At 34.9% G+C, this 27165-nt stretch overlaps 1 protein-coding gene across 6 annotated transcripts in view; it reads left to right on the plus strand.

Annotated features, from left to right (window-relative positions):
- The window catches only part of SLC16A7 (solute carrier family 16 member 7), a 174417-nt gene that overhangs the window by 50561 nt on the left and 96691 nt on the right, over positions 1 to 27165 (plus strand). For 4 of the 6 annotated variants that reach the window (XM_017536285.2, XM_037741250.1, XM_017536286.2 and 1 more), the window contains exon 2: positions 11232 to 11330. The gene's annotated coding sequence lies outside the window, so the exon portion shown is untranslated. Of the gene's footprint in view, positions 1 to 11231; positions 11331 to 18561; positions 19034 to 20874; positions 21259 to 27165 lie in introns of those variants that run through there. The other 2 variants (XM_017536287.2, XM_017536288.2) reach the window with 2 other exon arrangements.

Below are 27165 nucleotides of genomic sequence, written 5' to 3' on the forward strand. Positions count from 1 at the left end.
AAAAAAAATGAAAAGAAAAAGAAAATGCACTCCCTCCAGCCTGGGCAACAGAGTGAGACTCTGTCTCAAAAACAACAAAAACCAAAACAGTTATAAAGTTATTTTAGTTTTAGAAGTAACCTTGGGCCTGTAATATATCATAAATAACTGGTACTTAACTGATTTCTGAATGCAGAAAAGTTTCTAAGTCAATGATCTGTTTATTTCATTTTTATTTTTTTGCCAACGAACGTGTGTTTTAACTTTACTTCTCGTTCCTCCCTCCCCTTTCACAAATTTTTTATGGCCAGATAACATAATTTTCTGACAGTTGGAGACATTTTTGTAATTATCTGCAAACCTGAGAGGCTTAAGACTTTGTTTCTTAACACTGTCAGAAAGTGGTTGAAATGATTTTCATGAAGTGAAAATGTATGTGAAAGATAGAAGTTAAGCATGAAATATAGTATCATCATTGAAACCTGTTATCATTTATCAGCTCTAGACATTATGAGCCTTCCCTATTGTTGTCTTTCCTGGAGTTTTCTTATCCTGTTAGTACTCTTCATTATCCCTTATGTCGTTCTTATGTGACACTCTCACAGGGGAGAAACCCTTAAATTGGGTCTTGAGGAATAAATAGGAGCATGCTCAACAGAAAGGTGAGGAAGAAAACTCCTTAATAGTCACTGATATCTATTCAGGCTGGAAAGTTAAATTAGTTCAATGTTATTAATGGATGTCATGCAAGGAAAGACATGACATTAAAGGAGAATAAAGCAGTGGCATAGAGTCAGATCAGATAGTAAAACCATTTGATATGGTTTGGCTGTGTCCCCACCGAAATCTCATGTTGAATTGTAGTTCCCATAATCACCACATGTTGTGGGAGAGATGCAGTGGGAGGTAATTTAATCATGGGGCTGTTACCTCTATGCTTTTCTTATGATAGTGAGTTCTCACAAGATCTGATGATTTTATAGGGGGCTTCCCCCTTTGCTTGCCTCATATTCTTCTCCTTTCTGCTGCAAGTGAAGAAGGATGTGTTTGCGTCCCCTTCTACTATGATTGTAAGCTTCTTGAGGCCCTCCCAGCCCTGTGGAATGGTGAGTTAATGAAACCTCTTTCATTTATGTATTACCCAGTCTCAGATATGTCCTTATAGCAGCATGAGGACAGATTAATACAGTAAACTGGAACCACATAGAATGGGGTACTGGTATAAGGATACCCAAAAATGTGGAATCATCTTTGGAACTAGGTAAGAGGCAGAGGTTGGAATAATTTGGAGGGCTCAGAAGAAGACAGGAAGATGTGGGAAATTTTGGAACTTTCTAGAGACTTGTTGAATGGCTTTGACCAAAATGCTGTGGTAATATGGACAATGAAGTCCAGGCTTAGGTGGTCTCAGACGGAGATGAGGAACTAAAGTCACTCTTGTCATGCAAAGAGACAGGCAGCATTTTGCCCCGGCTCTAGAGATTTGTGGAATTTGACCTTGAGGGAGAGGATTTAGGGTAGCTGGTGTAAGTAATTTTTAAGTGGCAAAATATTCAAAAGGAAGTAGAGCATAAAAGTTTGGAAAATTTGCAGCCTAGTGATGTGATAGAAAAGAAAGACCCATTTTCTGGGGAGAAATTTAAGCTGGCTACAGAAACTTGCAGAAGTAATGAGGAGCCAAATATTAATCACTATGACTATGGGGAAAATGTCTCCAGGGCATATCAGAGACCTTCACAGCAACCACTTTCATCACAGGCCTGCAGGCCTAGGAGGGAAAAATGGTTTCCTGGGCTGGGTCCAGGGTCCCTTTGCTGTGTGCAGCCTCAACACTTGATGCCCTGCATCTCAGCCACTCTAGTCATGGCTATAAGGGGTCAGGTACAGCTCAGGCCAGTGCTTCAGAGGGTGCAAGCCCAAAGGCATGGAAGCTTCCACATGGTGTTGGTCCTGTGGGTGTGTAGGAGACAAGATTTGAGGTTTGGAGACCTCCACCTAGATTTCAGGGATGTATGGAAATGCCTTGATGTCCAGACAGAAGTCTGCTGCAGGGGCAGAGCCCTCATCAAAAATTTCTGCTAGGACTAGGCCAGTACAGAAAGTAAATGGGTTGGAAGCCCCACACAGAGACCCCACTGGGGCACTGCCTAGTGAAGCTGTGAGAAGAAGGCCACTATCCTCCAGACCCCAGAATGGTAGATCCACCAACACCTTGCATTGTACACCTGGAAAAGCTGCAGACACTCAACTCCAGCCCATGAAAGCAGCCAGGAGTGGGGCTGTACCATGCAAAGTCACAGGGGCAGAGCCGTCTAAGCCCATGGGAGCTCACTCCTTGCATCAGTGTGACCCAGATGTGAGACATGGAGTCAAAGAAGACCATTTTGTAACTTTAAAGTTTGATGACTGCCCTATTGGATTTCAGATGTGCATGGGCCTGTAGCCCCTTTGTTTTGTCCAATTTCTTCCATTTGGAATGGGTGTATTTACCCAACACCTGTAACCTCATTGTATCTAGGAAGTAACTAACATGCTTTTGATTTTACAGGCTCCTAGGCAGAAGGGACTTGGCTTGTCTGAGATAAGACTATGGGCTTAGACTTTTGGGTTAATGCTGAAATGAGTTAAGACTTTGGAAAACTGTTAGGAAGGGCATGATTGTGTTTTCTACAATGTGAGGACATAAGATTTGGGAGGGACCAGGGGTGTAAAGATATGGTTGGCTGTGTTTGGACCCAAATCTCACCTTGCATTGTAGTTCCCATAATTCCCATGTGTCATGGGAGGGGATCTGATGGGAGATAACGTAATCATGAGGGCTCTTCCCCCTGTGCTATTCTTGTGATAGTGAGTGAGTTCTTATGAGAGCTGATGGTTTTATAAGGAGCTTCCTCCTTCACTCAGCTCTCATTCTTCTCTTTTCTCCTGCCGTGTGAAGAAGGATGTATTTACTTCCCCTTTCACCATGGTTGTAAGTTTCCTGAGGCCTCCGCAGCCCTGTGTAACTGTGAGTCAATTAAATATCTTTCATTTATAAATTACCTAGTCTCAGGCATGGCCTTATAGCAACTTGAGAATAATGCACTGTATTATTACAGTGTATTATTACTACAGGGACTTGACTAATGCAGTGTATTAGTCCCTCTAATAATATACTTGAACTTTACAGTTATTAGAGGAACTAATACACTGTAAACTTCAAGAAGAAATTATCACACCAGGTAAAATTGTGTTTGGTGACCAGGAAGGGGCCCACCTTCTCTGCAGAAGCAGAATAGAATGAACGAAGGACTAAGGGAGATATAGAAATGTGCACAGGTAACCAAGATGTTGTGGGAGTTCATGCCTGATCTGATGGCATTTATTTTTTCTGTAAATAAGAAGCCATGTCGGTTAGGTGTGTGGCTCATGCCTGTAAGCCCAGCACTTTGGAAGGTCTTGTCAGGAGAAGCACTTGATGCCAGGAGTTTGGGACCAGGCTGGGCAACATGGTGAAACCCTGTCACTACAAAAAAAAAAAATACATAAATTAGCCAGACATGGTGGCACGTGCCCATGGTCACTGCTATTTGGGAGACTGAGAAGGAAGGATCACCTGAACTTGGCAAAATAAAGGCTGCAGTGAGTCATGATTGTGCCACTGTACTCCATCATGGGTGACAGAGTGAGACCCCGTCACAACAACAAGAATGACAGCAATACAAAACTCCAGGTCATCTGCAGAGGGTGACTGAGGATATTTAGGGAACTTAAGGATAAGGGATGATGTTAAAAATGTAATAGAGGAGAGGAAGATACCAAGATATGTGTGGAAAGCTTACCAGACAGGCCTTGGGATTCTGCTGAAATTGAAATATATGAATAAGTAGTGGTATCCATTTGTACAATTAATCCATTTACCTTAGCTCTATTTAATGCTATAATTACATAGTCCATTCCAAGTCTGGAATTTTCAGACTTCTTCTTGCAAGAAGACATAGGCATGAGGGAGTTGAGAATGTTAGTGATTTATCATAGATGACATTAATATTATTGAGTACATATGATGTGTTGGTAATTGTGCTTAGTATATTATATATGTTGCCACATTTAAAATTTTTTTCTATGAGGTATGAATATTGTTCCCGCTTTCTAAAAACAAATTGAAGATCAAGGTTAAGTAATTTTCTCAAGATAGATTTACCAATATTTAGCGTAACTGGGATTTGAGTGAAGATCAATGTTGCAGCTTAACAGAGAAAAAATCTGAGGCAAAAAAGGGCTAATCGTTTGTGAGAAGGTGTGTGAAGAGACTAACCAGCCTCAAGAAGTTTCCAGAACAGGATTGATGGAAATAAAATATTTTAGATTGCATGAAAGGTAGAGAACTAATTGGTAAGTAGAACATCAATGTTTAAGCCTCTAATGATAGAGGCATTCAGAGTGGCCATGAAGTCCAAGTTGGAAATGGTTTTCTGAAATGAGAGTTGAAGTAGAGATCATGAATTCTATGGATAGATTATTGATTGCAGTGCAAGGATATTGATTATCAATGTTGATTTTGGCAGGATTTTGGAATCAGGAGAAATGGATTTTGGAGGAATGACATAAAAGCAAATGAGTCCCAATATTCAGAGTGATAGAGATTGGTGAAGTGAACCTAAGTGAAAAATAATTTTTTGCATGAAATTGAAAAAGTAATGATACAAAAGCCACAAAATGGAAGTAGGATTATTCTGAGCCTCTATCCTGATCTGAATGAAAGAAGAAGATGACTTATGTAAATCAGGCTTTCAAGGAAAAAACAATTTGGAGACAACATAATGTCTTGCTTAGGAATAAGTAAGTTTGTTTACTAAAAAATGGGAGTCATAGAGGGTACAATGGACAAGGTTGAGAAAGAAATACATCAAGAGGAGTGTGGGAGGGTGGAGAGCATAAACCAAATGGGAAAAAGTGTGTAACTGTGTGAGTGAGAGATTGCAAAAGAGGATTAGTGATTAGAGGAAACACTTTGGGGCTTGAGAGTGAAGGACAAGAGGCATCAGTGGAATTTGATGGCTTTAAATTTGTAAACAAATCTTTGGTTTAAAGGTGTTCTGCTATTTCATTTCCAAATACTGCCATGACCTGACTTTCAACCACATTGTTATTTGAGCTAAGTGAGAATGACAATGTTCAAAATTCAGTGGCAGTTGGGGCTGATACAGGAGCCTTGTTCAGATCAGTGGAAGATCTGAATCATATTAACTGCATTTATACCTCCGGTTTTGTGGCCTTGCTTAATAGTATTTTACTTCAGAAGTTTTAGGCTGGGTACAGTGGCTCACACTGATAATCCTAGCATGTGGGGAGGCCAAGGTGGGTGGATCACCTGAGGTCAGGAGTTCAAGACCAGCCTGGTCAACATGACAAAAGCCTGTCTCTACTAAAAATACAAAAATTAGCCAGGCATGATGGTGGGCACCTGTAATCCCAGCTACTCCAGAGGCTAGTGCCTGGAGAATCGCTTGAACCCAGAGGCAGACGTTGCAGTGAGTTGAGATCACACCATTGCACTCCAGCCTGAGCAACAAGAGCAGAACTCCATCTCAGAAAAAAATAGTTCTAAAAATACTAGTATGAATTTTATATATATTTGTCTAATATTTCACTTTTTCAAGGCATTACATTATGTTAATTTAATATTTAGTGTTTAGGTTTTATACCTACAATCATTTTATTTTTCTTATTAGAACAGATACCCACTTAATATTAATTTCCATTGTTAAGTTTTAAAAGGGCATAGTCTTACCTGAGCACTTGAATAACTGTAACGAAAATTTAAATTGGGTCTGTAGATTTACTTGTTCCACAATACGTGGAAAAGAATGTGTGTCTTGTACAAAATAAAGGAGATATGGTATTATGAAGTGCATTCTAAGCATACTATTAATCAAAGTTTAGCACCAGAAGGGTTTTTATACACCACATAGTCTAACCACCTATTTATGGCTGATGTGTGTGCATTTGGTGCCTTTTCATGAAAGAGATTTCTTCTAACTGATATTGTGGAAATAGTGAACAAGATCAAAGTTGGAATATTGTCTCCTACCCTTAAAGATGTATACCCCTGAGAACTTGGCTTCTCCAAGCTGAGTATTTCCTCTTCTGAAAAATGGGGATGTTACCATTATGAAAGAGTGATTGAGAGGGTTAGAGCACCTGTTTTACTTTTAGATATCTCTGACTTGAGGTTATATTTATATTGAATGAAAATCCATCTCTCTTTAGTTCTAATCTATTCAGGATAGTTCAGGATCCTGGAACCATAATAGGAAATTGAAAATTACCTTAAAACTAAGTTTCACACTGTATAATTTTTGATGTTTATGCAGCAACCTGGCCTTTAACAAGTCAATATTAGCAAATGTCTTATTTTCCCCCAAAGATAATGATTGAATAACTACAATATGCAAGGCAAGGCCGTCTGGGAGTCTCCTAGATAAATTTGATCATCAGAAGAATCCCATAAGTCCCAGGAATGGGTCTGCTTTGGTATCCCTGCTGTGCTCAGGCATGGGCTGGGTGGTGCCTGTGGGAAGTGTGAACTCCATGAAAATTCAGCAATGGATTTCAGAGCTCAGAAGTTTGAGTCCTTGGTCAGTTATACTCCCTCTAGTTGTAGGTCTTTGAGGCACATACTTAGGAGCACCCCATCATATTTGTCTGTCTTAGTTATAGGTAAAAATAAAATTGTTAAAGGCTCTAGTGTACTATTTGCTTTATAGAGTGAAAGATAAATGTAAATTTTACTATGAGGTGATGGTAGGTAAAAGAAGCTACTATTTATGCTTCTCTCTTACTCTCGTGCAGAGTCCCCTCCTTCACAACCACCCATACTTCCCTCAGAGTAAGATGATAAAGTGAGCATGACAACGTTCCAAGACAAGCTCCGTATGATCTGCCTTTGCAGTGTGTTTTGGCTTTGCCCCTCTTCATGGTTAATTTTCACTACACCACTAACCAAATTATATTTTTCAATGTTTATTTATTTTTATTTCATCTTTGACTTCCTCGGTTAGAAAAAGGGTTGGCTATTCATGTCTCTATAACAAAGAAGTGTGAACATGGTAAGTTAATTCAGTAATTTTGTTAAAGTTCTGAGATCAAAGCTTATTGTCCTAGTGTTTTTCTCCACGATTTTCAGTATATGATAGTATAGGCCATTTCCTTAGAGTCCACTCATGTAACTGTATTACCCTTGTTTAGAGATTTTAAGTTCCACTACTTATTAAGGAGTACCGTAGAATTTCTTATGTCAACCATGAAAAGAGCTATACACTGTAGCTGTAAATAGTATTTATAGTTACATACATGTAGTTGTTTGTAACATGCCTTTTAGAATCTGTCTGCAGTGACTTTCAAAGGTCACCTTTGGTGGTTATGTAAACATAAAACAATGGATTTGCTTTTGGACATCTAAGAATAAGATGCAGTGTCTCATGCCTGTCATTTACCAGCAGAAGAAATGTTACTCCTCAGCTTTGTCACAATGCCCTCACATTCTTCAACCTTGAGTTAGTCAGCCACTTATCAGCTGATGTGATTTTACATTTTTGCCTTGATCATTAATCATTCACTTTAAGTTCTTCTTTTGTAGTGTTTGCCAGTTGCTTCCAAAACAAACATGCTTTCTGGGCTTGAGGAAGGGAAAAGCAAAAAAGATCGAAAAGAATATAATAGATGGTTTCACAGTTATTTTGGCTTTATTACTAATGCTGACTACTATCATAAGGTATAGAACTAAGCTTGAGGTTTTAAGAAATACTTTATTAAAGGAACTTTTTCTTCAGCCCTAATGAGAATTTATAAACATGATTGGATGGTACTGTTAAGTTGAAGGGAGAAACTTTCTCTCCTAAGAGAGAAAATCGTTTGCTGTTTTTCTGAAAATTTGAGTGTGGATTTACATAGTTTTAAATATTCCTTTTAGATTTACTGTTGTTCCTAAAACAGTCTCTTTTTTTGCAGGACATTTATTTATTTTGTGAAATATATTAATAAAATTACATATTCAACTGACATAATTTTTTCCTTCTATTATTCTGTAGATAATAATCAACCAGGTGTAAACATGAGTAATATATTTCCCCTACTGCATTGTATATTCCTAGTCCTTTGAATAAGCACCTTTGCAAAATGTATTTCATTTTTGTCTTGATTAAAATTTGCTTCATGAGTTAGAAGAGATCATGAACCCTGGGTAATGCATTTTGGTTGTAACTAAAATTCTTAAGTCAATTAATTATGAGTTACACCATACATGGAACTTTATGACACCGAGAGTATTCTATTAAAATAGCAGTATTGAAATAGCTGCTGGCCCTTTCTAAAAAGTATGGCCAGTTAGATCACCTAAATAATGGTCTCTTAAATTACAGAATTAAAAACATCATATTATTTCCCACCTGATAATTGGATGACAGATTAGACATTAACCTAACCTTCCAAAAGCCTAGAGATTTCTTTTCTTTTTCCTTCCCGTCCCTTCTTATTTGTGTTAGTTTTATTTTCAGTAGAACAGATCAAGGAATTTCTCTTAGTTTATGAACCTTTCTAGAAACTTAAATACAGCTTATACTTTTGCTATTGGTTTTATATTAAATAAATTATGAAAAAATTGCCTTTTAATATAAGTAAAAGTCTTTGTAGAACTTATCTGTGATTTACACATGTATCCTTCAGAAAGTCAGGTATTCTAACTTTTGTACAAGGTAAAAGTTACTTGGAAGATGAAAAGGCATGCCAAAACAAATAGAAAACATTTTATTTCATTTTAAACTACCTTCCTTTTTAAAAAAATCTTCATTTTGTATACATGGTTATATAATTGTCAAATTACTTTTTATTGTTTTACATATCAGCCTACAAACATATAATTCTTAAAATTTGCTTCTGTTTTTAAAAAATTGTCACTCCTTAAGACAAATGAAATTTTACTGCCCTATTTTTGTACAACAAAATACTGTAAATTAAAATTAACTGTAGTAGTCTAATGTTGTAGAGAAAAATCAGGAAATTTCTAAACTCACATTGTTAAAACAAATTTTTAATTGAGGAATAAAACAGAAAAGAGAAAGAAAACTTCCTTAACTAATGATTCTCAAATATTATTTGTATTATTTTATTTCACATAAGAATCAAAACGTGGGAGATCTCACTTGTTAGGTATGAAGCAAGAAGTGTAATTATACAGAAAAAACTGGATTATAGCAAATAATACCAATTTGTCACCATACCTATGCATGAAATAAATTCAAAGTTATATAATTTTAGTGTTAGTTACTGAATCAGAAAGTTAGAGTAAGATGTTATGTTTTAAAAGTATGTATTACATAATTTTTAATTATTGTGGTATACTAATACCAGGAATTTTGTGAAGTGTATCTTAATATTGATTTTAGATTCAAAAGAATTTAATTATTGTTATAAGGAGGTACTTTTGCATGTAAAATTCACAAGTTTTTGTGTAATTTATACTAAATTGGGACAATTATATGTACATTCTCTGCTTATTATAGTTTTGAAATTTACAAAGTAAACAATTGGTTGTAAACCTAAAATTTCTTCCATTTTTAGAGTACAATGTCAAAGATCTCTGGTCAAATCAAGCGACATTGCAAGTGCTATCAAAATGACTTCAGACTATTTCTGTTCTGTTTTCTTTGGCCTTATGTGATTTTTTTTATATTTTAAAAACCTTTGCACTCTGTGATGTTACTGTAGAACAATCTGATTTTTCTTGATTACACCTCAAAGTTGATTATAGTGATTTAATAATAACATAAATATCAGAATTTGTATACTTAAATACTTTATTTTTAAAATAAAGAATCAGCAGGAATCTAATGACTATTCATGTGTATAATCTAATATTTTTTACTGTCTTAAGTAGCAAATATTAATATTAACTAATGTTGTTATTAATAACAAATTAATATTTTAACTATTATGGCATGCCATAATTACAACGTAGGGTTAGTGGTGATGTGAATGAATTTAACTAAATGATCTGTTTATATCTAAAGGAGTCTTTAAATAGAACCTCGAAGCTTTAAGAGAAGAATTAATAGTAGTTATTAGTAGTGTTATTGGGCCGGGTGCGGTGGCTCTCGCCTGTAATCCCATCACTTTGGGAGGCCAAGGCGGGTAGATCACGAGGTCAAGAGATTGAGACCATCCTGGTCAACATGGTGAAACCCCGTCTTTACTAAAAATACAAAAAATCAGCTGGGCATGGTGGCACGTGCCTGTAATCCCAGCTACTCAGGAGGCTGAGGCAGGAGAATTGCCTGAACCCAGGAGATGGAGGTTGTGGTGAGCTGAGATCACGCCATTGCACTCCAGCCTGGGTAACAAGAGGGAAACTCTGTCTCAAAAAAAAAATAGCATTATTAATTAATTATTAATGTTATTTCATTGCCAAATGCTGTATGTATTAGGTATTTTACAAATGTTAACTATCTTGATTTAATAGTCAAAATTTAGGGGTAAATACTAGTATAACCTTTGTTTTCAAATAAAGAAATTGGACAAAGAAGTGAAAAACTTGTTTCAAGGTTCATATAGTCAAAGAACATACAAGAACTGATAGTCAAATGTTGGTTATATTTTTATAATATTTCTGATGTATTGTTAAACCTTAAGCATCTCACTGAATTGTTGCTTCAATTTTTAATTAAGACATTTAATAAAAACAGTTTTAATGTATTTCTGTAAAAATTTCAAAATATTACTTTATAAACAGACACACACGTGTGCACACACACACACACTCACATTCACATATATTTTTGTACCAAAAATGGAGAGAGACATCACTCAAAAGTTAAAAACCAGTTATTGGTTTGAAATCCTGAAGATGCTGGACTGAAACGAGTCTTTCTGATGTTTTTGCAGGAAATCCTCTGCACCTTGAGAAATTTTACTTCAGACAGAGAATATAAAGGCAGACACAAATAAAGGCAAGATGCCATAATTATAACATAATTATAATCACCAGTATAACTAGTGGTGATGTGAACACATTTAACGAAATAATGTGTTCATATCTAAAGGGGCCTTTAAATAAAACTTTGGAGATTTAAGAGAAGGTAAAATGCATTTTCAGCCAGTGCAAGAGAAACCTACATGTTATTTCGTCTTTCAGATATGGAGTTGGATATACCTTTCGTTTATCTAAACGTGCATCAAAATATTTACGTGGTTACTGTATTCTTTGATTCTTCTAGGAGTCAATCTTAAGATGTGATGCTTTCCTGTGAAACCTGAAACAAAGTAATCTTGGGAACCAAAGACTCTAGGACTCTTGGTGCCAACAGAGTTGCTCTGTGAGTATCCTTGGTGTGTAATAATGTTTTCTTACATGTAGTTATTGTAAGTCATGCTATTTATGCAATTGGTGAATCTTAGTGTGAATGCTAATATTGGCATGACTACTGTTTTTGGTTGGTTTGTTTGTTTTTTGAGACAGAGTCTCGCCCTGTCTCCCAGACTGGAGTACAGTGGTCGATCTAGGCTCACTGCAACCTCTGCCTCCCAGGTTCAAGTGATTCTACTGCCTTAGCTTCCTGAGTAGCTGGGATTACAGGTGCACGCCACCATGCCCAGCTAATTTTTTGTATCTTTAGTAGAGACGAGGTTTCACCATGTTGGCCAGGCTGGTCTTGAACTGACCTTGTGATCTGACTCCTCGGCCTCCCAAAGTGTTGGAAATACAGGCATGAGCCATTCAGTTTCTAAAACAGGACATATCTTAAAGATGGTACTATTAGCTTCTAGTGTTTCTGTGATTCAATATACTGTGTGATCTTGATTGAGAGACTAAGCCTTAGTTTCTCTGTATATAAAAAGAAGCTAAATATAAACTTTCTTCCTTAAAATGGTTATAAAAGTAGTAAATGTTAAACTTTTAATAATAATAGAATTATATTGTTTTTATTACTAACTTGAATTCTGATTTTAAAATAAACAAGAAAGCTAGAAGTATATACTTTTAGTTATTAACCTTTATTATTGGCACTTTTTAAAAAAACTACATTTTGAACAAAAATGATCATATTGGCATTTCTTTATGTTCATATTTTGTTTGCATAGGGCTTTATCACTCACAAAGTTTCCACACTCATGACTCAATCTGATTTAATCCTTCATACAGTCTTGGTGTAAAGCAGGTCTGGGATTATAACTCCCACAGTACAGATGAGAAAACTGATGCTCAGCATTGTGTCTTGCTGAAGACTGCATAACTTACAAGGGAGATAGTTTGAAATCCAATGTTCTTATAACCAGTCTATATTCTTTTCTCTAGACTGTTCTTATAACTAGTCAAATAAATGTGGCCAACTATATTCATTTGGTCAAATTTGTGTGTTTGCATTTGGATTGCTAATATTTTAACTAGTTTATAAGAGTAGTATGATAAATTTACAAAGTTGTGTTACCTGTTTGTTGTGAACAATTCCTAGACCAACTGTGTGGTTGTATTCTGTCTTCTACCTCCGTTGTATCATGTGCTCTGTCTTCTACCTTAAGGTCATGAACAAATCTTGGTATATCTATTAGTAGGCAGAATAATGGACCCCCCATCTTAATCTCTGTCATTTATGAATATGTTATATTATATGGTAAGGGGAGAATTATGGTTGCAGATGGAATTAAGGTTGCTCATCAGGTGACTGAAATTATCCTTGATTATGTGCGTGGGCCCGATGTAATTATTAGGATCCTTATAAATGAAAGAGAGAAGGCAGAATGAAATATACTCATTCCAGCTGTGATGGTTTGATGATGTAGGAATGCAGCCACAAGCCAAGGAATGCCAGTGGTGGCTTTCAGATGATGGAAAAGCAAAGAAACAGATTCTCTCCTAAGTCATTCACTCACACCTCGATTTTAGTCCAGTGAGACCCATTTCAGACTTCCAACCTCTGAAATTGTAAGATAATAAACTTTTGTTGGTTTAAGCCATTATATTTGTGGTTGTTTGTTATAGCAGCAGTAGAAAACAAATATAGGTCAACACTGTGAAATTATGGAGAGCCTCAGAGTAGAAACAGTGGTTTCCGCCGAGAGGTTATTAGGTCAGTCATAAATCTATTTGCTGCTTTGATTGAATTTTTTGTTCTGTACTAAGAGTGTGATCATAGAGCTAGTTTGTAATATGTGATATGATTCCTTTTGGATACATAGTTTACTAATGGAACCAGCTTGCCCCAGCCTGTTTTTATTCTACAGAATATAGATCTTGGAGTGTTTGGGTTCAAATGCTGGCTCTGATGCTTACTAATTATAATCTATTCAAACATCAGTTTTTTCATCTGTAAAATGAGGACAAGAAAAATTATTTTTAGGGTTGTTGTGAAAATTATTAATTTATGTTAAGTGCTTAGAATAGTATTAATACTTGGCATATTATAGACTAATTAAATGGTAGCTATTATTATTACTAAATTATTCCTCAAACACTATATTCATTCTCTTTATTCAGATATGGATAGGGAAGTATCCAAAACTTTGGGATGAGTGCCTTTGTGGTAGAGGCATTTTAATATAATAAAATTATGTAAATTTTGTAATTTGTTCTTTTACTTAATTTTTAAAAATTTCTTGTGCTTTGAAAACATCTTTGTTTTCATCATCGTAAATATGTAGATGAAGCGAATTTGCATATTCTATAATAATTCATTTCATTGAATTTACTTATTCTGTCTAGCTGTTTTATATTGTAAGCCTTTAGGTTTTTTTTGATGTCACTACTTAAGCATAAGAATATCTTGGTAATAGGGAAAGTATGCAGCACCCTGTAATAAGGATCCTACATTAAAAATACTTCACACGCGAGGAAAACCTAGTCTGAAAGGAGTTTTCAAAGACATTGTTAAGAGAGGGGTCTCTCAAGTGGATAAATAGAAATGACTGCTTCTGTCAATGCCCCATTCTCTGTGTTTGACAGGAGTGGTGGGTCTGCTTTAGTGCTGGTGGGAGCATGTATTTAGCCTTTTAGGCCTTCACCACAGTGGCTATATTCCAAGGGACAATACATTAATTAATTCAACCAACATGTGTTACATACCTCCTAATGCCAATAAATAAATGATACCTGTTCAAGATGTTCCCAGAATAGTGGAGAAGAACCAATGATCCCTGATGTAGCATAGATTCTAGCAGTAAAGTTAGGCAGGGAGGCGAGATCTATTTACTCTTTCTAGCTATCCAAAAAAGACCAGTAGCAGCACGCCATGATTTCTTATGCAGTTTTAAAATGTGCATTGCTCTTACAAAACAGTTTGTCTGTGCCTGTCTTTTGACAGCCTAGATTTTCTCTAGTACTAGGAAAAACAAAACAAAATACATTTCTTACACAGACTCCCGAAATACAAGGGATATCATCCTTTTAAATTCGATACTTAAAAACTATAATCACAGGCCTGTTGAGTATGTGATTAAGAAACAGATACCAATAATCATATGATGTGTTTTGCTAAAGTGAGATTTCTCTTTTTCCTCAAATACATGTAGTATCTTTGTGGTGCTTTGCAGTCAATTTCTTCGATTTTCATTTTACAGTCTTACTTCTCCCACACTTTACTAATTGGCATCTCATTTACCTGGATACAGCTAAAAATCCAGTAAATTAGAAGGGGTTTTCCCCAAGGCAATTAACTTCCGGAAATGAGTGGATCTTTTGGGTAGCCTTGGAGAACTGTTTGAACACGGAAACTACAAAGGATATCACTCTTTCTTGACCCTGTTTTAACTTGAATCCAGCAGTTAACAGAAGGGTAGCAGAGAAAAAGAGAAACTATTTGACAAAAAAAAATATATTACTCCAATGAGTTAGTGAAAGGTTTCAAGTGAATTATGTACCAAATACCTTGCCATGCCTTCTTTGCCAGTCTGTGCCTTTCTGTATTAAAACCACATCAAGAAATCAGTAGAGATAAGCTGAGCCTGCCAAGCTGTTAATATATTCTCCCTAATATTCCACTAAGACACTCACTGTGTCCTCATTTCTTTTGCATAGATTGTAGATTGTGTGGGTTGATATAAATGCTAGCAATCAACTAATTAGACTTTTTCTATCATGCCGAGTTGGCCGGATTTACAGATTTTGGCAATATCTTAAACCTAGGAAAACTTTTAAATTTTTGGTCTTCTCCATTCATAATAACATGGTTCAGAAATAATGAATTAAGCGTTCTTGATATGAAATAGTAATATTTGCTAATGTGTCTATCAAATATGAGTAAAAATGAGTATAATGGTTTTAGATACAGGGGAATGCTTCTATGATACTGTCCTGATAATTAAAATCCTAACATTATTTAACAGCTTTATGATGTGACAGCAGATGCCTAGAGTAAGTAGTTTTATTATTTTGGCTCTTACCTTTAGCATATGTGAAGGTAGATGGTGATCAATTAAATTATACAAGGTTCTATAATATATGACATTGCTAATACTACTTTATAACTCTATTTTAGCTTTGACAATTCTGGTTTTAATACACACAAACACACACACACACACACACACACACACACACACACACCCTCCCACCATGGGAAACTGAAGTCTTAAAAATTTTTCTTAATGTATTTAGTAGGTACAAGTGCATATTTCCTACATGTATATATTGTGCAGTGGTAAAATCTGGGCTTTTAGTGTGCCCATGACTCAAGTAGTGAACATTGTATCCAATAGGTAATTTCTCAACCCTTATCATCCTCCTAGCTTCCTACCTTTTGTAGGCTCCAATGCCTATTATTCCAGCAAGTGAATATTTGAGCAAAGAGAAGCTGACTTATTTATCTTGGCATCCCTACTGTACATAAAATATAATGGGTTTTGTAGCTAGCTAGTCACTAAATATTAAGTTAGTTAATTAAACACAAGGAAAAAATATATTTAGCTAATCCCTTTGACTCATCTATTTAATTCTTAAAACTGATGTTGACCTGAAGAATGCAGCTTGGATATATGTTCAAATGAGGTTTCTTATTTGAACTTATCATCCAAACTTAGTCTTTGCCTTGTATGGGAAGAATCTGCCTTAATAAAATTATTACACAGTGTAGACCAGATCAGATGTGTCTCCTCTGTAGGAATGCATTTCTGGAAAAAGAAGAGCCCAGAATATTGCGGCATTAAGCTTGCTTCGTTTTTTTTTTTTTGAAAATTCAGCAACCAGATGTGGAATGAATTGAAGCGTTATTTTAACAGGAGTGTCTGTATTAGGTAATATATTAATGTATTAAGCCAGTATGTAGGTGAGAAGCCTGGGGGTTAGAGAGGTTAGATCATTTGTTGAAGATGAGAGAAGTAAAGTATAGGTCTGACCCAACTCTTCTAATACTAAATCATGGTGCGATGTTGCTGTTGTCGTTGTTTTATTTTGTTGGTTTTGCTGCTGCTTCTTCTTTTTTAAGGAATCCTTTAAAGAATTTTTTTTTTAAAAGAATTTTTTAGACTTTTAAATTTTTTTTAAAGTAATTATGCCACATCATAGTAGTAAATAACTGGTGCTCCCAGGGGAATGAAGCCTAGTGAACAGGCTGACGCCTGTCACAGTGCCAGTCCAGGGCAAAAGAGATTGATGTCCTCCATCTGCCGCTGAGGAGAGCACCAAGAAAGCCTAGTCCCCAGGGGAAACCCAGAGGGTAATAAAAGTGCTGAAGCCATGGGACTTTAAGTTCTAGGGCATGGTTATGGCTTCTATAAACGGTCTTTGCCATATAATTTTACATTGCTTTTTAAATTGTTATTTCCAGACATCATCATATGGAAGTTTTATACTTTTATTTAAAATAACTTAAAATCCCAGCCTGGACAACATAGTTAGACCTTGTCTTTACTTAAAAAAATTTAAAAATTAGTCAGATGTAGTAGCATGTGTCTGTAGTCCCAGCTACTGTGGAGGCTGAAGCAGAATAGTTTGAGCCCAGGCGTTCAAGGCTGCAGTGAGCTTTGATTGTCACTGCACTCCAGCCTCTGTGAAAGAGTGAGAACCTGTCAAAAAATTGAAAAATACAATAAAATAAACTATGATAAAAATCCTAAAATAACAGCAAGAGGTTACCTTAAATTTTATTTAAGATGTAAATTTGTTTTGAGTGTGGAAGGATCTCATACCCTGTGAGATGTGACTGAGACAGAAGATTTAATATTGCCTCAAAGTTCATTTATTTTATCTGCTTAATGACTAATGCCTTTGTAGTGTTTTTAAAACCAGGAGAAACAATGTCTTTTTATTTCACAAATGACAGTAAAAAGCCAAAGCGCATTAAAGCACCCATGCTAGTGTAATTGGCAATAGCAATAGATGGAAACTACACACCCAATCATATTGTGTTTTATAACATATTCTCTGGTATTCCTATGTGGAGGAGAGGTGATTGGGTGGTTGGGTGGGCCTAAGATGCTGTGGTATGTGAATGTTGGGAAGAGGAGGGAAGTTATTGACCAGTTTTGACTAGGAGCATGACATTGTCTGCTTTTGTATTCGATATACAATTCAGGCAAAGATTTGGGGTTTTAGTTAGAGATTAGAGGTTGGGATGACAATTGGGAAGCTACTAAATTTATTGGTGCCTGTGGAAATTAGGGAAAGAAGATAGATTTGACTTCTGCAAGAAGAATTTACAAGGATTGGCAACTTTGGTTTCATGTTAGAAAGGAGGAGACATTTTTTGCTGACTCTGATTTTGAGCTGAGTTGTAAAATGTTAGTGCATTTAATTAGTTAGTGTGGGCTACAGTGCATGCTGAGAGTGATGGCAGGGAGCTAAGTGGAATCCAGGGTCCTGAGCTAGAAGGATATTTTTAAAGCACTTTCTCTCTGAATGTGTTTTCTGTATTGGTTGAATACAGTAGAATCTTCTACTGAGTGGATAACAGCCAAGAAAGGAAGGATCTTAAATGTATCATGTACTCAAATCACCTTTCCAATAATTCTGTTCCATTAGTGAGCCACTGTTGTCAGCAAGAAGGGGGAATCCATTAAGATGGTAGAATACTTGCATATTTGTGTTTAGGACCACCCTCTCCCAATTAAATTTTATAATGAAGTATTGAAACTTTAAAGGAATTATTCTATGAAAACAAATTTGACTGATGGTATCTGTTTCTTATGCTTATTACGGTTAAAAGTGATGCCTTTTTAAATTATAGCTCTGAGAGATAACTAATGTGAATTGTTTCCTTCTGCTGTAAGCTAACTTTTAGCTCCATTGTATTTCTAATATTTAGAAAATAGAATCATTGTTAGTACTGCTCAATGAATGTTAGGATTATGATACTCTTTCCAGGAAAGGAATAGAAAAACAATATTGTATCCAGATGAGAAAAGCAATGTGTTATATTTTTCCTATCATGTTTGTGAGACCTTTGGATTTTGTGTTTTTGGATTCATTTACTGCTGTTTTCAATTCAAAATATATACCTGAGCTTTCTGTTCTTTAAAATTTCTTGCACTTTTTATTCAGATAAAAAACTTGGATTTTGCACATTAATTCAGTTTCTACTCCTTAGTCATAATGCAAAAAACATCATAATCTCACAAAGGAAATGTGTAAAATGCTTCGTGAAACTTGGGAATAATATTATAAACGTATCTATTGCAAAGAATGTATTGTCATGTTTTAAACACTGAATTAATAACCTGTTCCAAGGGCACAAAGGCTGTTTATCAAGGTTTTCTCCTAAGACTATCTGCATTTCCTCTCTCTCCTGTCCTCATATTATTGAAGAATTTTGGAAACCGGAAATTAAAAAAAAAAAAACTCACGTGATGCTATTTTTGGAGTTAGTCTTGAGAATTTATAACCTTGGCAAAAGTTAGTCACCTTCAGCCATTCTTTCCCCAGGGCTCCTGGTGAACACGTCTGTTTAGTATTTGGCTATTTCTTTTCTCAAAGGTACATATAGAAACCACACTGTCTGTGATTACCTTAACACCTCACAGAATTTAGTTGCTCAACTTTAATAATGTGATTGCTCTGTGCTTTAAGATATATTCTTGTAAAAAAAAAAAGGTGAATCAAATTGTTGAAGATGTTACTATGATTATAAAGGTGAGTAAAGTTAATGTTAAAGTCAGTTCATTATATTTGCTGTGTGTTTTACATCAGCAAACGTTAGCCCATAATTTGCTGCTTTAGGTGACTTTTAATTTTTGGTGGATTTGTTTAACATGTTTATTTAAGATGTTAAAATAATTTAGTAGGAGAAATAGCTTATATGAAGAAAAATGAATTCTACCTTTAGGAAGAAAATATAGAATTTTTAATTTGAGCTCTTTAAACTTTTCTAACATGTACATTAGACTTAGACCATGGTTTCTATCAGTGGATAGTATTTTTTTAGGATTTTATATTGTAATGACATTAAGCAAAATAATACAAAATGAATACAAAATGCATTATGCATACTCCTGTCAATTTTGTTTTTTATAGATTTTATCAAGTTATTTTGTGATAACATAATTTTTACATATCAAACTTACATCTTTGTATTTCTCTTCTTATTTAACTTTAGATTATTTTGTAATAATACTAATAAAACAACTATACATATGGGAACCTTAAAATTTATTTTTCTTATGTAATAAATAACATTAACTGAATAAAGTTAATAATCATTTCTTTGCATAAAATTGAGTCATTGTCATGTTGTTAATATAAAAAAGTAGTTGATAAAGCAAACAATATTATTGAAATTTTATTCTTTTGCCCTTTTTAAGAAAGAAACTACTTTGAGGTATGTGTACCAAAGGAAGTTATTCACTGGTTAGTCATTTACATTACGTTAGTTATTTTACCCCATGTGAATGTGTTGAACACTTACTAGTCACTAAACACCTTGTTTCATTGGGACAAAGAAGCATTTGAAGAGTTTAAATATATGGGCTACTTTTGATTGTCAGATGTACTATATAATTGTGAAATCCATAATACAATTTGTTTACTGTATTAAAACCTCAGTGAATGTCTAATTTTGTACTAGATTGATTTCCTTATGCTTTTCATTTTAGTTTTTAAAACTTAAGTTTAAAAACTAAAATGTTTTAGTTTTTATGTAGAAATGATAGAAACATACCACAAAAATTTTAAAAGCATTTTCTTTAATTAAATACATAAAATTTATAGAGGTTATTTATGTTATTACTTGGTTATTATTATTTAATGTTATATGCATTTAGAAATGCAGCCTATCAAAATCTTTGGGAAGTGTATTTTACAAGTGGCTATTGCTTAGTGCTTAGACCTAAATAATTGTATCTTTCACATAGGAAATCAGATATTTCTCATCCACTAATATGGAGGGTCTAGCTTACTGTCTGATGAAGAGGAATATGTGCCTCGAACCCAGACAATCTAGATTTGGAATCCAGGATCCAGTATTTCCCAGCTATATATCCTTAAATAAGTAATCAAAACTCTGAGCCTCAGTACCCCCATAGGAAAATATTTATTATAATGTCTATCATGTGTGGTTTCGAGAATGGGATAATGAGTATAACTTATCTGGCAAAATGCTTACCTAGAATATGAGAAGCATTTAATAAATGACAGCACTGCATTTTCCCAAAGGCTATTGTAATTTCTTCAAACACAAAGATGGTACTAATGTTCTATCACCAGATTTACCCTCACACAGGGTAAGGGACCCTTTGGGACAGAGAGCATACATTTACAGAATGGCTGACCAGGTAGGGAGTATTACGTGTGATGAAGAAACAAAATGAAACTGACTGGTTCACAAGAGATTCAACACATTGACCGTGGCCTCTTTATTATTGTTAATAACTTAGAGTTACATAGTTTTAGACTCAGTGAAGGGTCACTAAACTATTAATGTATGTAGTATAGCATTTCTGTAATATATATTATGCATGATATTAAATCACATGATGGAAAATGTGCTTGAAAATGTGGCTACATCAACACAGCACATGAGAAGTTTAAATTTAGCAGTTCAAATTGCCAGTCTTGTTCACCTTCTTTGACCTATGATATAATTTAAGCCAAGTTTACTTTAGACTCTGAAAAGTATGAACTAATCGTGCATGTCAAAGCAGGTCTTAAGAAGAGAAAGAACTACCTTTCCCCTCTTTGAGAGAAATGAGGGAAGGGCAAAGCAGAGTCTCTGGAGATGTGTGTGTAAGTTTGCTTGTAGCTAAAAGTTAATGATCAGTTGCCTCTGTTCTTAGTCCTGAGCCCTGAGAAAAGTGTCAAATGCAGGTTCTCTCTCTATTCAGGTAACTTTAAAAATTATGCAAATCATATTTACATTAGCTGTAATTTAGATTATAGACGTGTTTTTTTTCTTTACTGTCGTGATTCCATGCTCTAAGCATATTGCATTAACAATGAGAAACTTTATAAATGCTGGCTAATGTAAACATATTTTACTTTTGAAGTATACTAAGTTAAAGCTAAGAAGGAATTCTGTGTTGTATTATATTGGAAGATAATTTTTAAATGTTTTTATGAAACTGTCAATTGTGGTTCTTAATCCTGCTGACTGAAAGATCATAATTATTTAAAATAATATACATCATATAGTGTGCCAAGTCTTGGCTAGTAAGGAAAATTAAATCTGAACCTTTATTCACCAAAATTATTTGTACTTCATGTTATAATGCCAAAAGCAACCTATTTTTCCTATTTGAAATCATTATATTTTATAACTTGTATGTGTACTTTATTGAAAAAAATAGTAAAAGATAAATTGATTTTTATTATAAGACTTAGGCAAGTTCATTCCAAAACCTTTGGGATAGTATAATATTATGGTATGATATGAAGTTATTATACAGTTATTTTTCAGGGATGCTATATGTATAATTTAGGTATAATAAAAGACATTGCTCACTAAATTTTACTTCGAAGCAGGTGTCTAAAAATAAAAATATTGCCTTCGTTTACAGAGTAATCATTGTGCATTGAGCCCTCAACATAAAGAGATACATTGTTTGAGTTACTGTCATCACAAAATAGAGGAATATATATATATATATATATATATATAAAATGGGGTGTGTGTGTGTGTGTGTGTGTGTGTGTGTGTGTTGGTTCTTTCTAAAGTGTCTGGCCATTGTTATCTTTATTCAGCAAGTATCCAAAGCCAAAAAGCTTGTTTTGGCTGGATTTTGATTCAAGTAAACATCAAAAGCTAAATGTTATTATGGTACTACATATGCAGTTTTCTATGTGTATTCTTTTCAAATTGAAATTAAAAGTCAGTCAATGATTGATGATTTTCCAATTGAAGTTTGGAGCTGATAGGAATCTGGAAGAATGTAACATTTCATATATGAGGAGCTAGGTCCAGAGAGGGAAACAACAGTTACTGGGAGTGCTGAAACTAAAATCAAAGTCTCTGTTTACTTGCTGAAAAGTAGAGTTGATGGTTATTAGTCAACATGTTGTTTTTGAGAGAAATCATATTTTATTCCTTAATTCACTTCCATTTTTAAGTATATCTAGATAAGGTATAGTTGTATAGTGATATTTTCCAGATTTACCCTTGGCATTGCTAAATTTGTATATCAGTTCAATTTACATAATCCCATTGTGGATTTACTTAGGTATTTAAGTTCTGTTTACAAAAGAAGATTTCTCAAGGTTAGAGAAGAGAGTGACATGGTTTGGTTGTGTCCCCACCCAAATCTCATCTTGAACTGTATTTTCCATAATCCCCACGTATTGTGGGAGGAACCTGGTGGGAGGTATTTGAATCAATGCTGTAAAGAGTGTAGGTAACTGAAAACCAAGCTTAAAGTCTCAGTAGCACAATGAACTTGCTTTGCAAATCATGGATAAATTGCATAACCTTTAAGAGCTTCTGTTAAGTGAACTATAATTGGGGGTAAGAATAATAATAATGCTTCCCTTCATTGTCTAGTGTAAGAATAATGTGAATTTATATAATACTGTACCTGGTAGATTATAAGTTCTTATTAAACACTTTCTAGGGCTGCCATAACAAAGTACCATAAACCGGGTAATTTAAAATAACAGGAATTTATTCTCTCTCCTTTGGAAACTAAATATCTGAAATCAAGATGTCAACTAGGCTATGCTTCTTGGAAGCTTCTAGGGGAATATCCTTCCTTGCCTCTTCCAGCTTGTGGTAAACCCAGGCTTTTCTTGATTGTGGCAGTAAAACTGTAATCTACGCTGTATCCGCAAATGGCATTTTCCCTGCGTTTGTGTCTTCACATGGCTGTCTTCTTCTAAGATCAACTGTCCTATAGAATAAAAGCTCACCCTACTCCATTGCAACCTCCTCTTAACTAACTGCATCTGCACTGGCCTTATTTACAAAGAGGGTCATATTCTGAGACACTGGAGGTTACAGCTTCAATAGATCTTTTTTGAGGGACACAATTCAACTCATCACGCCTGCCTTCCAATCCCCTCCAAATTTAAGTTCTTCCCACATGCAAAATACATACATCTGATTTCAATACCCCCAAATGTCTTAACCACTCCAACATCAACTCTAAGCCCAAAGTATCTCTAAATTAATTATGAGTGAGATTTGGGGTACAGCCCGTCCCAAAGCAAAATTCCTCTCCATCTGTGGATTTGTGAAACATAGAAAATAGGTCATCTATTCCCAAGATACAATGGTGGTATGGATAGAGAATAGATGTACTCCTTCCAAAAAGGAGAAATTAGAGGAAAAACAGATAGTGTCACTTACCTAAATTTACTGGTCTCAAGCAAGTTTAACCTAGTAGGACAAATTTTAATAGGTTGTAAGGTTTGGGAATCATTATATGTGGCTCAGGACTTTGTCTTCTGGGTTCATCGTGGTGGTCCTAACAGCAACTCTGCCCTCTCCACCCTGACCGCTGGAACCAAGGAGGTAGGCCTGCCCTCTAGAACTAAAAATGCCCTTATTCAAGGCCTATGCATCCATGAGTCTCCTTTGCCTTCATGCCATCCTGTCTCTGTTTCTTTCTATGCATTTCTGCTGATAAAATACTTTCAGGAAACGTTGTCAAACTCTTGTACAATTCATGAGGGTCCAAGCCATCAGACAAGAGGGTCCTCTACAGAACTTTTCTATATACCTGCGTCTCTATTCCTGAATTTGAGGATCTTTATTCTTCTCTCATGGTTTGCTACATATGTATGCTTCCCTGTATAATATTTTATTAATATCATTTTACAAGTTACCAAATGTCACATATTGGCATCTGAATTAGTCCTTTTAGAAAATCACATACTTTATTTGTTTAATGATATGTTTTGAAATGATATGGTTCAAATATATAGCTTTAGGTAATTTATGAATATGCGTACTTTAATTATGGATTCTCCTATTGATATACATTCTCCTATTGATCTAATTTTTGACTCTTATATACCATGCTGCCATCAAAATTCCTTTATATTTCTTCTCATGCACAACTGTGCACACCTAAGATTAAAATAGGTAATCGTAAGATATGCACATATGCACAATTTTCTCAAGTAGTTTTTGAAGCCTAAAAGCATCCTTCCATCCTGTACTTGTTTGGAAGCTATTAGAATTTAGGCTTTAAGCCCATGGAGTAGCTTCAATCAGTTTTTGCTGTAAAGTTCTGCTAGTGTCCCTTTGGTTCCAGTGCAAAAAAAAAAAAAAAAAAAATATATATATATATATATATATATATATACACACACACACACACACACATACACACACATATATATACACATATACACACACACATATGTGTGTGTGTGTGTGTATATATATATATATATATATATATATATATATATACTCTCAGGTAGTGATGAGTAACAGTTTCTTTTTTTTATTCCTACAATCAGGAGGCTTTGAAGGTATGGAAAGCAGGCCGGACCGGCGCCAAGCTTGTATCAGTGAGACAGACTTTCTTACCTCCCATCTTGCATGGGGTACTTAGAGTCTCCTCTACCATGCAGAGCACAAACTTCTGCTTCATTGACTTCTCCCAGTCCTATATCCCAGCAGGCTCATTGTTTCATCATGCTGTATTTTCCTTCTGTTTCTGGGCAATGGAGATGCTGCTTCTTGTTGATACTGTTATTATCATCATTTTGGTTAGATATTTAATTTGTTTCTCCCTTTTCAGATTTTTTCTTTATCACCATGTGCTTGGAGCAGAGAGGTTACATTCACAAGGAAATTTACAGCAACATGTTGATTCTTTGGCTGACTTTGGACTAAAGGTGGATAGCAAATGATCGAGTCTAAAGTTCATCACAGTTTTGTATTACCTATTGCAATTACATATGCATTGAATTCTAATAGTGTGGATTGTAAACATGACATTGTTATATAATAATCAAAGAGCTTTATTTGTGTTCTTACCTGCATGGAAGGCTGTGCCATCTCTCTATGAAATTAGTCCTACAAGTGTACTTTATAGTAGTCCAAGGACTTTAATTTAAATGCAGTTTTGGATCTAGTCAGCTTTTTGACCTGAGCTTTAACAAAGCCATGGAATTCTGCACTCTAAAGCATAAAAGAGTTGACTTTGACTGAGCACATTTTGTAGGCTAAAGTCTCATTTCCATCACCTCTATAATAAAATAACTTACAAGCCTCTTATAAAATTTGTAATTTTGAGCAGTATGATAAGGATGTCAGAATGACTTTGCTACATAATATTTCCACATATAATGAAGCTAACCCCTTGAATTAAACTTTTAGCATTTTATATCTGAGTGTAGAAGAACATTTGCCAAAATTGATGAATTGGTTTTGGGATAATTAATACTGAGATGTTCTCTTTGACAATAATTGGCAAATAGATTCAGTTGTTTCTTGAAGTTGATTCTAAAATATACTAGTAAGAATGTGTCATAACATAGAATAAATGCTGACATTTATAATCCCATGATATTGAACAAAATTAAACCCTAACTCGGTAAGGTAGTATACTGTGTTACTTATAGACTAGACAAGTTGTCAGCGAACAGGTTTTTTTTTTTTTGTTCACAAGTAATGTCTAGTAATTTTTGTTAGCAATAAAATACTTTACATGAGCATTCAATTGGTATATTTTCTTCTCTTTTGTGTAGTGTACAGTCATAGGAATGAAAAACTCTCATATAACCCAAAATGATATTAACAAAAATGAATAAAATATTAGGATATTCATTTCTCACTCATAGCACTGATCTTAATATTGGAACAGGTTTATAAAAATGACACTGCATGTTTAATTCTCTATATCAGTTCTTCAAGTGACTTAAGTCTATTGGTCTTTGCTGTGACATTTGTGGGAACATCATTGGTTATCTAACTGGAAGAGGGCATTTACTTTATCTGTTATTCAAGGATATCATTATCTATCTTGAGAGGAATTTTTGCAAAAATTCTTGTTGGATTTTTTTTTTTTTTTTACTCATTCCTTGTTACTCGATGAAATCATGATCATCACTCAAGGATCAACCAAAATAGTTTTATGATCTCAGGCTGGTTTAGTTATACTGCCTTATACAATACTTACTACCATAGAGCAGCTTTTTCCAACTAGATTTTTTTTTTCCGTGCCTGGAATTCAATGATTATTTTAGAGAGATAGTTTAACAATCGCCTGACCATCATCTGATGGTCACTTGACATTCCTGGGTAGGGAGGCTTTCCTGCCCTGCTCATGTCTGCCTACCTACCTACTCTAACATATAGGCTAACCAGCTATTCTCAACTCCTTTCTTCCTAGTTTTTTTTGCTTCACCTACCTTATAAATCTCTCTCACCTTGGGCAATTCCAGTGATGTACCTCCTCTGTTCCTAGACACAGGTTGCAGAGAATTGCTGGGGGAAAAAAAATCCCTCAGTCATTCAAAACAAGGTAAGCCAGTGCTACCAATAGTTTGTATGTTTAAACTCAGCTGGACCCTTATTACTACTTTTATCCCTTTTTTTCCCTTCACAGAGCCCCTCTGTCTCGCCTTTCACACTTCATCATCTTCTTAAAGTTCACTATGTAAACCTATGACCTCCCGTTTTCCCTACCTATCTGTTAATGACCAATTCACATAGAAATAGAGTTCACCGAAGAGAATGCCTCTTAATTTCCTGCATTTGATCTTGAATTATTTTCCCTAGGCCTTGACTTTCGCAAGCCACTCTCATTTTTCCTCGTTCTAATTATTCATTCTTATATATATAT

Source organism: Cebus imitator, unplaced genomic scaffold (assembly GCF_001604975.1).
Source record: "Cebus imitator isolate Cc_AM_T3 unplaced genomic scaffold, Cebus_imitator-1.0 Scaffold96, whole genome shotgun sequence".
NCBI classification, from domain to species: domain Eukaryota; kingdom Metazoa; phylum Chordata; class Mammalia; order Primates; family Cebidae; genus Cebus; species Cebus imitator.